Here is a 16,440-nt window from a genome sequence, read left to right as displayed (position 1 = left end):
ACATTAAACTATAGGAGATGGTTTTCAGTCCCCAGAAACCTTGGGAAAAGTATGTGGCTGGAAGGAGGCAGTTCCAGATACTGTTATCCTCAGTGACCCAGAGGACTCTGCTTCTCATGGCTCTGCAAACTTGCGGTGCATGGGCCCCCCATTTTCTTCAAAGCTTGTGAAAGGACCCAGAGAATTTGTGGCAACAAGGAGAAGGCTCTTTGTTGGTTGGCAACCCTCCTTGACCATTGTTACAAAAGGAAAGTCTCAGAACTCATCCTGTCCTCGCAGAGGGACCATGGAATGAAATATCTTCTTTTAATATATTTTTATTGAAATTGTCATTGTAGAAATTTATAGAAATTTACAAAAGAAAGATAAAATATCCTCAGGACACCTTAAAGAGGAGTTTATGTAACGCAACCGGAGGTGATGCTCACTTCCGGTATGCGGGAACATCCTCCCGCGGCGTCTACACGTGGACGCTATGGCGGGCGGATGTGGGGGGCGTGAGACCGGGAGGAGGAGGAGACCAAACACAGAGTGGTTAGTATATATACCGGGCAACTTAGTAAGCTCACATTTACAGGCTGTTTAGGCTGAGTGTCATACTCCCCGTGGGTTTTCTGAATTGCTTCAGATGGTAAGTGTTTCAACTTTATACTCAGCTCCTTATCTTTCCTTTGTGTCAGGCTCAGCCATTTACCAACGGTCCATTATTTTCATATATCTTTTCAGATTCGGGGCTGGATCCAATTGTCTAAAGCATCCAGTGACTCTCTTATATCTAGTCTTTATACTTTCAGCACCACAATGATTCCCAAGTTTTAAAGGGGATTCTTTACTTAACCCTTTTCTCACTTAATACTGGTGTACATCTTTGAAGGGGATTCCAGTGTTTAACCCCCTTTTCACTTAAATTGGTGTACGTCTTGTTTGACTTTCACACCACCTAACACTTAAACTTTACAGAATGAGTCCCTGGTAAGTACCTACTCTTAATACTTAAATTACCATCCCCCTGATTAAAATAATTAAATAAGGAGTAACCATATATACATATAAATTCGCTCTTTTCTTTCTGTTGATTTTAGGGGCTTTTGGCTCCCCCTTTCATACAACGTGATTTTAAATTAAACAAGTATACTCAACTTTATTCATTGTGACGTCTTAATTGGGGTAAGACAATCTAATGCCTTAGTATGTCATATCTATATTCTATAATGGAGGGAATATAGCTCTTTATGTATGCCATTCATTCTTTGGTCTCCTCCATGCCTCCTCTATGGATGGACTGTCCCTTGATCTATAGCATTCAGGGGAACTAGCCTATCCCTCTCATTGCCCCCCCTGTGGGCTACGTGGTGATTCACACCCTACATCATCTCCCCCTTTTTTTATTATTTTTCTTTCACATTCATCCCTTTTCTCTTTTCCTTTTCCCTTACCTTCTCCTACTTTTCCTTTTTAGTTTGTGGGATTTAGTTCCTTGTCTTTCTGACAAGCAAAGCATAAAGAGATAGTTAAGTAGAAAAGTTTTTCTCTTTCGCTTTGTTATCTAAATGAATCTATAATATATGAACCAATATACTAACCAGCTATATCTATGGGAAATCTATTTTTGATCTACCTATATAATTTTGAAATAATTAGAGTAAAACTGATGTGTTCAAGGCTAAGATAACAATGTAAGTAACATACAATTGATAGCTGCAAATAACAAACTGAGAATAAAAATGTTATAAGACATATGTGTATATTTACAAATCTAATAACTGTTTTATGTACCTTTAGATTATTAAAGACTGAATCTTTGTTTACATACTTTCCCTTGCTGGACCCTGAGGAAGCGCATAATGCGAAACGCGTAGCTCCAGCATTTTTATCTGAAATTGTACTAATCCTGTCACTATGTATTGACTATTCAATCTATTAGAGTGATATACTTTTTGTTTTTACTATGTATTAATAAAGATTTATGAATTTTTTAAAAAACAATTGTGTACTGTTGTTATGTTACATGAACATGTGCATACTTTGACTGTTTGTAGAGGCACATTCAAACCCCCTTTTCTTCTTGTAGGGACGTAGTCTTGACCCTTTTTAGGGACAGGTCTATGCCCTTGCTAGAATTCTTTCCATTGTTTGTATATGGGGGCAGGTGCCATTATAATCTCTGATTAAAAAGACCCTAATCCCCCCCTCCATCCATACTGTCTTGAGTTTATGTAACGCCTTTCCAGATTTTAGTAGATTACAATCTCATGGATTAGCTAGTTTTGAGGTGTCTGTTGGTCAAAAGAGGAGCGGTGGAGAAGCCTCAGTGATGCATCCCAAAATTTTTTTAGTCCTCGGCGCCCAGGGCTAACAGCTTCCGCAACATCTGCGTCATATGGTGGAAGATTATCTTGGGGTGAAAACAGACATGGAGAGCTTTCCAGTAGACAATCCACTGGGCTTCTGGGTTATGAGAATAGACCACTGGCCATAACCTTGCACAGTATGCAATGGAGCTTCTGGGCTGCCCTGCATCCAGTGTGCTTTCTGAATGGGCATTCAGTGGTGCTGAAGGTTTTGTGACAGATAAAGGAACACGTCTGTCCACAGACTCCAGTGACCTGCTGACATTTATCAAAATTAATCATTCCTGGATTAGCAGCAGCTATCAAGCCCCTGATGCCAATGTCGCCAATTAGGTGTTTTTGGGATGTGGAATCTCTGCAAGACTGTCTAGACTGCCTAGCTTTGTGGGCGTTGATTTTATCTGTAAGAAATTTTTTGGTATAGGTTTCATGGGCCCAAATAACAAGGACAAATTTTTCCGCACCTGTTTGACAGGTGCATAGAATTTAGGTTTTTTACAGCAAGGCCAATTCTTGCTTTATCAAGAGTACCTCTATAAGGTTACAGTGTGAAGGCACCACCAACACCCAAAGCCCAATTTTGCCACCACTGTTTATCCGGGCAAATCATTTACATGTTTTTACAGCAAGGCCAATTCTTGCTTTCCAACACCCAAAGCCTAATTTTTCTGCACTGGTTAATTCTATCCAAAGTCTGCGAAAGAGACACCAGACTTTATCTTAAAAAAAATTGCTAATCTTGGCCTGAGTGTACTATAAGTTGGCTTTTTCACATAAGGCTGGCTCACTGTGGTGCACAAATGTGTTGGTGTCTAACCACTTAAGCCCCGGACGATTTTACCCCCTTCCTGACCAGGGCCTATTTTGCGATTCGGCACTTGCGTGATTTTAACGGACAATTGCGTGGTCATGCGACGCTGTACCCAAATAAAATTGATGTCCTTTTTTTCCCACAAACAGAGCTTTCTTTTGGTGGTATTTGATCACCTGTGCGATTTTTTGATCATACGCTATAAACAAAAACAGAGCGACAATTTTGCAAAAATAACAATATTTTTCAAATTCTTTTATATGAAATTCCCCCCCCCCCCAAAAAAAAAATCAAAATTATTTAACATTTTAGGCCAATTTTTTTTCTGCTACATATGTTTGGTGAAAAAAAATCGCAAAAAGCGTATTTTGATTGGTTTGCGCAAAAGTTGTTGCGTTTACTAACTAAGGGAAAGATTTTTGTCATTTTTATTGTTTTCTTTTTAACGAGTAATGGCGGCGATCTGCGATTTGTTTTGCGGGACTGCGACATTGCGGCAGACAGATCGGACCCTTGACTGACATTTTTGACACTTTTGGGGGTACCAGTGACATTACTACAGTAATCAGTGCTATACATATGCACTGTTACTGTAAAAATGACACTGGGTGGGAAGGGGTTAACTTTATTGGAGAGGGAGGGGTTAAATGTGTCCCTAGGGGCGTGCTTCTAACTGTGATTGGATGTGGCTGTGTGTGTAACAGCAGAGATCAACGGTCCTACATAGCAGGACAGTTAGATCTCTGCTGTTACACAGGTGAGAATGACAGGCGGCTGTGTTTACATTAGCCGGCTGCCTTTCTCCCGCTGTATCTGACGATCGCGAGTGACCGGCGGACATCGGATCTGCCAGTCACACGCGCAGGCTTCCTAGTGAACGAGCGGGGGTGGGAGCGTGCCTCTGGCGGCGCGCGCTCGCCCCCTATTGGCTCCCAGACTAGTGACGTACCGGTACGTCACTTTGCCTGGGAGGGGCTGACCGCCATCATATATGGTCGGGCGGCGGTCGGCAAGTGGCTAAGGATGGGCCGAACACCCCCCTGTTCGGTTCGCAGCAGGACTCCTGAACAGGGAAAAGGTTCTAACCTGAATTGCGAACCCCATGGAAGTCTATGGGAGCCAAACAGGAAAAATCAAAAGTACCCATTTTGAAGGCTTATGTGCAAGTAATTGGCCATAAAAGGGGCATGGGGGGTCTGGGTACTGCCCTGGGATACATGTATAAATATAAACAAATGGAAGCAAGATAATACGATAACAAAGGGGGGGCAACTTGCTCAACCGGCGCTAAAAGACTATTAAATATCTAAAAGATTCTAACATCAGCTGCTTCTATAAAATATAAATCATATGTAAACAAGGTGTATACACTAGGTGATAAAGCATGTAGCTGCACCTAAAATGACACACTAGCAGCACTATTTAGTCCACACATAAATGAACTACAAATGAAATTCAAATGAAATTCAAATGAATGAATACATGAGTATCACTGTATAAGGAAAAAAGTTCATGCATAGAGTCCCAATAACATTCAAAGATGCCGGTCCCGAAAGTGTAGGTCCTCAAATGTTCATCAGCACAAGGAAGAAAGAGCCTCCACCTCACCACTGTGTACACCCCTTTTGGTTGGACACTCACTGAATGAACAGTATATGTACGCCACAAAGTATGAGACCTCCCGATCACCTCCAGACTCTGGATGTAAGCCAAAGCTCCACTGATAGTAACCAGGTATATCTCAAGAACTCAACGACCACTGAATCCAATAATCTCATCGAATCAGGCCACACAGCATACCGTGGTGCATGTAAAGTAATGAGGTCACATAGCGTAATACTGCATATGTAAATCTTTATTTCCCCAAACAAATAAGTCCCTCAAACATTGCACTTACAATCTTACAAACATGTGAAAGCGTGGAATAAGTCAGACCTGCGTCCTGCAGCCGTTCCCCGTCCTGATAGCTCGCCGCTCGGTACCTAGCTACGAACTTCCGGGTCTGGCGTGTGACATAGACAGCCTTCGTGACCGCATGACCACGCTCTGACGCGTTTTGTCAGCAAATGACTTCAACAAAGGGCCCTAGCTTGCCCTCACTCGACTCTATGGTCTTGGAGGACCGAAGCAACGGCAAAAGTCGTTGCCTAGCAACCGGTTTAAAGGTCCCTTTTTTTTTTCATTTTATTTTTATTTTTTTCTTCATCTTTTAGTGTACTTGTGAGATCTGAGGACTTTTTGACCCCAGATCTCACAAAAAAGATGTCCTGTCGTGCCTATTTCTATTACAAGGAATGTTTACATTCCTTGTAATAGGAATAAAAATGATCACATTTTTTTTTTTTTAAACGGTGTAAAAATAAAAAATAATAAATAAAATAAATAGTAAAAAAAAAAAAATTAAAGCGTCCTGTCCCCGTTAGCTCGCGCACAGAAGCGAACGCATACGGAAACCCCACCCACATATGTAAACGGTGTTAAAACCACACATGTGAGGTATCTCCACGATCGTTAGAGCGAGAGCAATAATTTGAGCCCTAGACTTCCTCTGTAACTCTAAGATGGCAACCTGTAGAAGTTTTTAAAATGTCACCTATGGGGATTTTTAAGTACCAAAGTTTGTCACCATGCCGTGAGCGTGCACAATTTTGAAGCATGACATGTTGGGTATCTATTTACTCGGCGTAATATTATCTTTCACATTATGGAAAAAAATTGGGCAAAATTTACTGGTTTCTTATTTTTTAATTCAAAAAAGTGAATTTTTTCCAAAAAAATTGCGTTTGGAAGACCGCTGCGCAAATACGGTGTGATAAAAAATATTGCAATAATCTCCATTTTATTCTCTAGGGTCTCTGCTAAAAAAGAATTATATAAGATGGGAGAGCTGGAGCTACTGATGTTTGAGGAGGACTTAGATTTTGTGGGGATAACTGAGACTTGGTTTGACAGCTCTCATGACTGGATGGCGACCATTCAGGGGTATTCCCTTTATCGCAGAGATAGAGAAGGTAAAAAAGGGGGAGGGGTATGTCTGTATATTAAGAACAGTATACAGGTAAATATGAGGGACGATATTAATAATGGAGCTATGGATGAGGCAGAATCCCTATGGGTAGAGCTTCAAAGGGAAGGCACGGTGGGGAAGGTAATATTGGGCGTATGCTATAGGCCCCCCAACCAGAGGGAGGAGGGGGAGGCGGACCTCATGTTACAGATAGGATTGGCAGCAAGGATGGGAAATGTTCCCTAAATGTTTTGCAGGACAATTTCATGGGTCAGATGGTGAATGCACCGACAAGAAACAATGCGGTACTTGACCTACTGATTACCAACAATACAGACCTGCTCACGGATATAGAAATACGGGACAACTTAGGAAACAGTGACCATAGGTCAATAAGTTTCAGTATTAATTACAGTAATAGGAAACACAAGGGTAATATAAGGACACTGAATTTCAAAAGAGCCAATTTCCCTAAACTGCACTCGCTTCTAGAAAATATCAAATGGGATAAAACCCTGGGAACAAAGAACATTGAGGAAAAATGGGAGTGCTTCAAGAGCATACTTAACAAGGGGATTGACCAGTGCATTCCAAAGGGAAATACATTTAAAAGAGCAAAATTAAACCCTGGGTGGCTAAACTCCAACATAAAAATGCATATTAGTGCTAAAGAAAAGGCCTTCAAAAAATACAAGACTGAGGGGTCTTTGGCAGCATTTAAGCATTACAAAGAGTGTAATAAGAAATGTAAAGATGAAATCAGGGCGGCTAAAATAGAACACGAGAGACATATAACGGAGGAGAGTAGAAAGAACCCCAAGAAATTCTTTAAGTATATAAACAGTAAGAACGCGAGGCCAGAACACATTGGCCCCATAAAAGATGACAAAGGAAATATGGCCACTGAGGACAGAGAAAAGGCGGAAGTGTTAAATAATTTCTTCTCTTCAGTCTTCACAAAAGAATCAGGGGGCTTCACTAACCCAGCTTTTAAGGCCGAACTAAACAACACACCTCAGGTAATACCGCCATGGCTAACAGAAGATAGACTTAGAACTAAACTAGAGAAACTTAACATAAATAAATCCCCGGGACCGGATGGCTTGCACCCGAGGGTTCTTAAAGAGCTCAGCCAGGTGATTGCCAGACCATTATTCTTGATCTTTAAGGATAGTTTACAGACGGGTATGGTGCCAGCAGACTGGAAAAAAGCCAACGTGGTACCAATATTTAAAAAGGGGCCGAGATATATTCCAGGTAACTATAGGCCGGTCAGCCTAACATCTGTAGTCTGCAAGATTTTGGAGGGGATGTTAAGGGACCACATACAAGACTTTAGTAATGAAAACTGTATTATTAGTAGTAATCAGCATGGATTCATGAAAAATCGTTCTTGCCAAACCAATCTATTAACCTTCTACGATGAAGTGAGCTGCCACCTAGATAAAGGAAAGCCTGTGGATGTGGTGTATCTGGACTTTGCAAAGGCTTTTGACACCGTTCCCCACAAACGCTTACTGTACAAACTAAGGAAGGTAGGTATGGACCATAAGGTGAGTACCTGGATAGAGAACTGGCTCCAGGGGAGAGTACAGAGGGTGATGATTAATGGGGAGTACTCGGATTGGGCGGGTGTGGAAAGTGGGGTCCCCCAGGGTTCTGTCCTGGGACCAATCCTGTTTAATTTATTCATAAATGATCTAGAGGAGGGGATATCTAGTACAATCTCAGTATTTGCGGATGATACTAAACTAAGCATGCCAATATCTTCTATGCAGGATGTGGAAACCTTGCAAGCGGACCTGAACAAAATAACGGGGTGGGCAACTACATGGCAGATGAGGTTTAATGTTGAAAAATGTAAAGTAATGCACTTGGGGGCCAGAAACCAGAAAGCAAGCTACTCACTAGGGGGGGAACCTCTGGGTGAGTCTAGGATGGAAAAGGACTTGGGGGTACTGGTAGACAACAGGCTTGGCAGTGGCATGCAATGCCAAGCCGCTGCAAGCAAAGCCAACAGAATACTGGGATGTATTAAAAAGGGGATTCACTCCAGAAACAAAGAGATTATTCTCCCGCTCTACAAGACTCTGGTCCGGCCACATCTGGAGTATGCTGTCCAGTTCTGGGCACCGGTCCTCAGGAAGGATGTGCTGGAACTGGAAAGAGTCCAGAGAAGGGCAACAAAAATAATTAGGGGAATGGAGGACATCAGCTATGAGGAAAGACTACAAGCACTGAACCTATTCTCTCTGGAGAAGAGACGATTGAGGGGGGGATATGATATCAATGTACAAATACTGTACTGGCGACCCTAGCATAAGGAACAAACTATTCAGAGAAAGGGAATACAATAAGACACGAGGCCACTCACTAAAACTAGAGGAAAGGCGGTTTAACCTTAAAGTGCGTAAGGGGTTCTTCACTGTAAGAGCGGTAAGGATGTGGAATTCTCTTCCACAAGCAGTCGTAATAGCAGGGAGCATTGATAGTTTCAAAAAACGATTAGATGGGCACCTTAGAGACCACAACATACAGGGGTATACAATGTACGGGTAAAAGCAAACACACACACACATCATAGGTTGAACTGGATGGACTGATGTCTTTTTTCAACCACACTAACTATGTAACTATGTAATGTTTGGGGGTTCTAAAAATAGTGTCCCACAATATAAATCTATTGTCAATCGTGAGGTGACACCGGCCGAACCCGAAAAGAAAAAATTTAAAACGCTCTCTCCTCCTGGGAGGTCTGCCGCCGTCTGCCCGCTCTGCACTTTGACAGTTCTTATATAGGCAAGGGGCGGTGCCACCCGCCTACATCACCCAGTAGCACCGCCCCTTTTGACATCACTTGACATGGAAAGAATGTCATGTTGGTTTAAAAACGAAAGGGCCAAGTTATCTGGCAAATAATTTGGTTTTGCATCTCTCCTGATCTTGGGCTATGAATAGAGCACCCATGGCCTCTAGGACCAGAAGCATGGAAATAAAGAGAAGATGATAATTTATGATGTTTTACATGATCTCCATAAATCCAGTTATACTTTTCTTTGTCAACCATACAAGAAAACATGTTTAACTGATCAAACTGGATGTGCGCTAATAAATCTGCCCCTCAGCAAAGATTAACCAATGTAATAAAAAAATGACAGTTGTACACTGCCTCCTTCATTTATTGTGAGCATTAGGAGAGTTATGCTCATTGCTCATAGTATTTATGGATTAAATACAGGCTTTATCAAAGTTTGAAAATAAAATAGAGCTTGTGCCAGGGCTGGTGTGTTCTTTATACCAAAAATAGAGATATTTGAGTTGTCACTAGTGACTTGTTTTTAAAAGTAAATGCTTCAAAGCTTTAAAAATTATGTTTGAGTCACTATTTAGATGCAGTCAAGATAGTACTTATGATCTGCCTATTTCTTTTTAGGAAAAGAGAGGACAAGAGAAGATGTTCTAGAACTTGCACAATAAAACAATTTGTGCAAGTGATAGCATCCTATTTCTATCCTGACTAGAGTTGAGCGGACACCTGGATGTCCGTGTTCGGGGGGTTCGGCCGAACTTGAAAAAGAAGTCCGGGTCCGTGTCCCAGACTTTTGCCAAACTTTACTCGGACACCGAACCCCATTGAAGTCAATGGGGACCCGAACTTTCAGGCACTAAAATGGCTCTAAAAAACCAAAGGAAAGGGCTAGAGTGCTGCAAATGGCAGCAAAACGTAGTTAAGAGCATGGCAAGTGCTCTGCAAACAAATGTGGATAGGGAAATAACTTAAAACAACAAAAAAACCCAGAAAAATAAAACAATGTTCTTCATCTCTGAAGGACGAGGCCCATATGGAGTAGGAGGGAGGTTGAGGTGGTGGTGGATGTGGCGGTGTCATAGGCGTGCGCACAGGGTGTGCCGGGTGTACCTGGGCACACCCAATCACCTAGGGCACATTAGCATTATCGCTCTGTTTGCCAGTGAGGAGATGGGAAAGATCTCCCTTGGACCTGTTCTGCTCTATTTCACTTTGCCAGCAGGGAGAGTAATGTATCGGGGGCATGTACATGTAGGCAAACACATGCATGTGTATTTAAACTTTGGGGTGCACACCCTAATGCAATAGGCTGCGCACACCTATGGGCGGTGTAGGTGGAAGCGGCGGTGGAGGAGGACGAGGTAGCCAACACTGCTTTTTTTCAGAAATTTTAAATGAGGGTACACCCCAAAAGAGTGAGAAAGAGCAAAAATAGAACAATGGCTGGGTAAGGTCGGTATCCATCGCTATTCTGCACAAGGTACGGAAAAGTCCCGTGGGATCCATGCCTGGTTCATTTTAATGAACGTGAGCTTGTCCACATTGTCTCTGGACAGGCGGCTGCGCTTGTCTGTGATAACGCCCCCAGCCGTGCTAAATATCCATTCAGATAATACACTGGCTGCAGGGCACACCAGCACCTCCAAGGCATAAAGGGCAAGCTCAGGCCATGTGCCCAATTTGGAGACCCAGAAGTTGAAGGGGGCAGACCCGTCATTCACTACATGTAGGCATTTGCACACATACTGCTCCACCATGTTGGTGAAATGCTGCCTCCTGCTAAGACGTTCCATATGAGCTGCTGGTGCTGCTGTTTGTTGTGGCGTGCTGACAAAGCTTTTCCACATTTCGGCCATGCTAACCCTGCCTTCTGAGGTGCTGGCGGTGCCCTGGTTGCGTTGGCGACCTCTTCCTCCTCCTCCTCCTCCTCTGCCTTGTGCTTCCACTGTGGCCCCGCTGTCAGGTGGGAATGCCAGCAGCATCGCGTCTACCAGCGTGCGCTTGTACTCGCGCATCTTGCGATCGCGCTCCAGTGAGTGAATTAAGGATGGTACATTGTCCTTGTAACAGGGATCCAGCAGCGTGGCCACCCAGTAACCAGCACAAGTTAGAATGTGGGAAACTCGGCGGTCGTTGTGGAGACACTGCAGCATGTAATTGCTCATGTGTGCCAGGCTGCCCAGAGGCAACGAAAGGCTGTCCTCTGTGGGAGGTGTATCGTCTGTGTCTTCTGTATCGCCCCAGCCACGCACCAGTGATGGCCATGAGCTGGCCTGGGTGCCACCCTGCTGTGAACATGGTTCCATCTCCTCCTCCATCTCCTCATCCTCCTCATCCTCCAGAACTGTGCCCCTGCTGGACAATTGTGTCCCTGGCGTTTGTGTGTGCAGGAACCCACCCTCGGAGCCCCTTGCAAATGACTGCCCTGAAAGCCTTGGAAATGTTACCTCTTCATCCTCCTCCTCCTCCTCCTCCTCCTCATCCTCTTCCATCATCGCCCAAATTGTTTTTTCAAGGAGGCATAGAAGTGGGATAGTTAAGCTGACAACGGCGTCATCGGCACTGGCCATGTTGGTGGAGTACTCAAAACAGCGCAACAAGGCACACAGGTCTCGCATGGAGGCCCAGTTATTGGTGGTGAAGTGGTGCTGTTCCGCAGAGTGACTCACACGTGCGTGCTGCAGCTGAAACTCCACTATGGCCTGCTGCTGCTCGCACAGTCTTTCCAGCATGTGCAAGGTGGAGTTCCACCTTGTGGGCACGTCACATATGAGGCGGTGAGCGGGAAGGCCGAAGTTACGCCGCAGCGCTGACAGGCGAGCAGCAGCAGGGTGAGAATGCCGAAAGTGCACACAGACGGCCCGCACTTTCTGCAGCAGCTCTGACATATCGGGATAATTTTTAAGGAACCTCTGCACCACCAAATTCAGCACATGCGCCAGGCAAGGGATGTGCGTCAAACCGGCTAGGCCCAGAGCTGCTATGAGATTTCGCCCGTTATCGCACACCACCAGGCCGGGCTTGAGGCTCGCTGGCAGCAACCACTCATTTGTCTGCTGTTCCATGCTCCTCCACAACTCCTGCGCGGTGTGTGTTTTTTTTCCCCTAACAGGCAAGTTTTAAAACTGCCTGCTGTCGTTTACCCCTGGCTGTGCTGAAGTTGGTGGTGAAGGTGTTACGCTGACCGGATGAGGAGGCGGTAGAGGATGAGGAAGCGGAGTAGGAGGAGTTAGGAACAGGAGGCAAACTGAAGCGCCCTGCAATGCTCGGTGGTGGAAGGACATGCGCCAAATTGCTATCCTCCTCAGGCCCATCCGCCACTGCATTTACCCAGTGTGCCGTTAGGGAGATATAACGCCCCTGACCATGCTTACTGGTCCACGTATCGGTAGTTAGGTGGATCTTGGCACAGATGGCGTTGCGCAGTGCACACCTGATTTTTTCCCCCACTTGGTTGTGCAGGGAAGGGATGGCTTGCCTGGAAAAGTAGTGGCGGCTGGGCACGACGTACTGTGGGACAGCCACCGACATAAGGTTTTTTAAACTGTGCGTCTCCACCAGACGGAATGACAGCATTTCAAAGGCCAAGAATTTTGAAATGCTGGCATTCAGGGCCAGGGATCGCGGGTGGGTAGGGGGGTACTTCCTCTTCCTCTCAAGTGTTTGGGAGATGGAAAGCTGAACGCTTCCACAGGACATTGTGGGGATGGTTGGTGACCCAGGTGGTGGTGTTGCTGACAGATCGTCTGTTTGCGGGGTGGCAGGTGCCGGTATCACTACAGATGTGGATGGAGCGGCCGAGACTGCAGCAGAAGAGGAAGCAGGATGAGACATTTCTTGGTTTTGAAGGTGTCTACTCCACTGCAGCTCGTGCTTTGCACTTAGATGCCTGATCATGCAGGTTGTGCTCAGGTTGAGAAGGTTTATGCCTCGCTTCAGGCTCTGATTGCACAGGGTGCAAACCACTCGTGTCCTGTCATCAGCACATTTTCTAATGAACTTCCACGCTAGAGAACTCCTTTGAGCTGGCTTTGCTGCGCTCGTTCCCTTGCTGCGTTGGGAAGTAGCAGGCGTAGTGTCTAGGGCACGGCTGCTCCCTTTCTGCACCCTGCTCCCTCTTCTGCTGTGCTGGTGGCTCTGTGCGACCACCGCCTCTTCCTCCAAACTACTCAGGTCACCTGCATGACCTTCATTCCATGTTGGGTCGAGGACCTCATCGTCCTCCACATCATCTTCCACCCAGTCTTCACCCCTGCCCTCCTTGTCGGTCTCCACAATTCTGAACGCCGCAGCAGTTGGCACCTGCGTTTCGTCATCATCGGAGACGTGCTGCGATGGTCCTTGCATGTACTCATCTTGAGAAATAAGTGGTTGGGTATCGCTGCACTCAATCTCTTCCAATTCTGGGGCAGGGCTAGGTGGATGGCCCTGGGAAACCCTGCTGACAGAGTCCTCAAAAAGAAGAAGAGACTGCTTGCCTGATTTGCAAGGGGGTGAGGTGAAAGACGGTTGGACATCGGCTGCAGGTGCCAACTCTGACCTTTCTGCAGTAGACTGGGTGGGAGACAATGTGAAGGAACTGGAGGCACTGTCAGCAGCAAACCAATCTACTATCGCCTCTACTTCTTCTGGCCTCATCACTTCTAGAGGCGTATGATGCCCTACCAAATACTGCTGCAGGTTCTGTCGCCTACTCACACTTGAGGAAGGTGTTTCACTTGTGCGTGTAGCTGGCACAGATCGACCACGTCCTCTCCTTGCAACAGGAGCTCTACCAGCAGCACCACAACCCAGGCCACGGCCCCTATTTGACGGTCTCCTCATATTTCTGTAATTTATGATCTTGCCCTAGAAAGGTGTTTATTGAATAGCGGAACAAAACAACAACAGTATCGCACGGGTGTATCTCACAGTCAAATATGCAAACTATGCCGTAATTTAATGTTTTTTACCCCAAAAGGGTGTATATTGAATAGCGGAATAGGAAAAGGGATAAAAAATGGTGTATCTCACACGTAGAAACACAGACTAGGCCCCGATTAAAATTTTTTGTACCCTAAAGGGAGGATGAGGAAGAGGAGTAGGAGGAGTTGGGAACAGGAGGCAAACTGAAGCGCCCTGCAATCCTTGGCGGTGGAAGGAGATGCACCAAACAAATTTAAAAGGTGTATCTCACACGTACCGATACAGACTATGCCGTAATTTAATTTTTTACACTCCAAAAGGGTGTATATTGAATAGCGGAATTGGAAAATTTTTATAATACGGTGTATCTCACACGTACAAACACAGACTAGGCCCCGATTACAATTTTTTGTACCCTAAAGGCAGGATGAGGAAGAAGAGTAGGAGGAGTTGGGAACAGGAGGCAAACTGAAGCGCCCTGCAATCCTCGGCGGTGGAAGGAGATGCGCCAAACAAATTTAAAAAGGTGTATCTCACATGTACCGATACAGACTATCCCGCAATTTAATTTTTTACACTCAAACAGGGTGTATATTGAATAGCGGAATAGGACAAATTTTACAAAACGGTGTATTTCACACGTACAAACACAAACTAGGCCCCGATTACAATTTTTTGTACCCTAAAGGCAGGATGAGGAAGAGGAGTAGGAGGAGTTGGGAACAGGAGGCAAACTGAAGCGCCCTGCAATCCTCGGCGGTAGAAGGAGATGCGCCAAACAAATTTAAAAAGGTGTATCTCACATGTACCGATACAGACTATCCCACAATTTAATTTTTTTACACTCAAACAGGGTGTATATTGAATAGCGGAATAGGACAGATTTTACAAAACGGTGTATCTCACACGTACAAACACAAACTAGGCCCCGATTACAATTTTTTGTACCCTAAAGGCAGGATGAGGAAGAGGAGTAGGAGGAGTTGGGAACAGGAGGCAAACTGAAGCGCCCTGCAATCCTCGGCGGTAGAAGGAGATGCGCCAAACAAATTTAAAAAGGTGTATCTCACATGTACCGATACAGACTATCCCGCAATTTAATTTTTTACACTCCAAAAGGGTGTATATTGAATAGCGGAATAGGACAAATTTTACAAAACGGTGTATCTCACACGTACAAACACAAACTAGGCCCCGATTACTATTTTTTGTACCCTAAAGGCAGGATGAGGAGTAGGAGGAGTTCGGAACAGGCAGGAGGCAGACTGAAGCACCCTCAAATCCTCGGCAGAATGAGATGCGCCCCAAAAATTGGAAAGGTGTATCTCACACGTACCAACACAGACTATCCCGCAATTTAATTGTTTTTACCCAAAGGTGTAGAATAAATAGCGGAATAGAAAATATTATCAAAAAAAAGGTGTATGTATCTCACACGTACAGAACCAGACTAGGCCCCGATTACTATTTTTTGTACCAAAGGCAGGATGAGGAGTAGGAGGAGTTCGGAACAGGCAGCACCCTCAAATCCTCGGCAGTATGAGATGCGCCCCAAAAATTGGAAAGGTGTATCTCACACGTACCGACACAGACTATCCCGCAATTTAATTGTTTATACCCAAAGGTGTCGATTGAATAGCGGAATAGAAAATATGATATCAAAAGGTGTATGTATCTCACACGTACCAACACAGACTATCCCGCAATTTAATTGTTTTTACCCAAAGGTGTAGATTGAATAGAGGAATAGAAAATATGATATCAAAAGGTGTATGTATCTCACACTTACCGACACAGACTATCCCGCAATTTAATTGTTTATACCCAAAGGTTTTGATTGAATAGCGGAATAGAAAATATGATATCAAAAGGTGTATGTATCTCACACGTAGAGACCCAGACTAGGCCCAAATTACTATTTTTTGTACCCCCAAAGGCAGGATGAGGTGTAGGAGGAGTTCGGAACAGGCAGCACCCTCAAATCCTCGGCAGTATGAGATGCGCCCCAAAAATTGGAAAGGTGTATCTCACACGTACCGACACAGACTATCCCGCAATTTAATTGTTTATACCCAAAGGTTTTGATTGAATAGCGGAATAGAAAATATGATATCAAAAGGTGTATGTATCTCACACGCAGAGACCCAGACTAGGCCCAAATTACTATTTTTTGTACCCCCAAAGGCAGGATGAGGAGTAGGAGTAGTTCGGAACAGGCAGCACCCTCAAATCCTCAGAAGTATGAGATGCGCCCCAAAAATTGGACAGGTGTATCTCACACGTACCGACACAGACTATCCCACAATTTAATTGTTTATACCCAAAGGTTTTGATTGAATAGCGGAATAGAAAATATGATATCAAAAGGTGTATGTATCTCACACGTAGAGACCCAGACTAGGCCCAAATTACTATTTTTTGTACCCCCAAAGGCAGGATGAGGAGTAGGAGGAGTTCCGAACAGGCAGCACCCTCAAATCCTCAGCAGTATGAGATGCACCCCAAAAATTGGAAAGGTGTATCTCACACGTACCGGCACAGACTATCCCACAATTTA

Source organism: Pelophylax lessonae, assembly GCF_965119305.1.
Source record: "Pelophylax lessonae genome assembly, chromosome: 4".
NCBI lineage: Eukaryota > Metazoa > Chordata > Amphibia > Anura > Ranidae > Pelophylax > Pelophylax lessonae.
Note: the sequence above shows the minus strand (reverse complement) of the source record.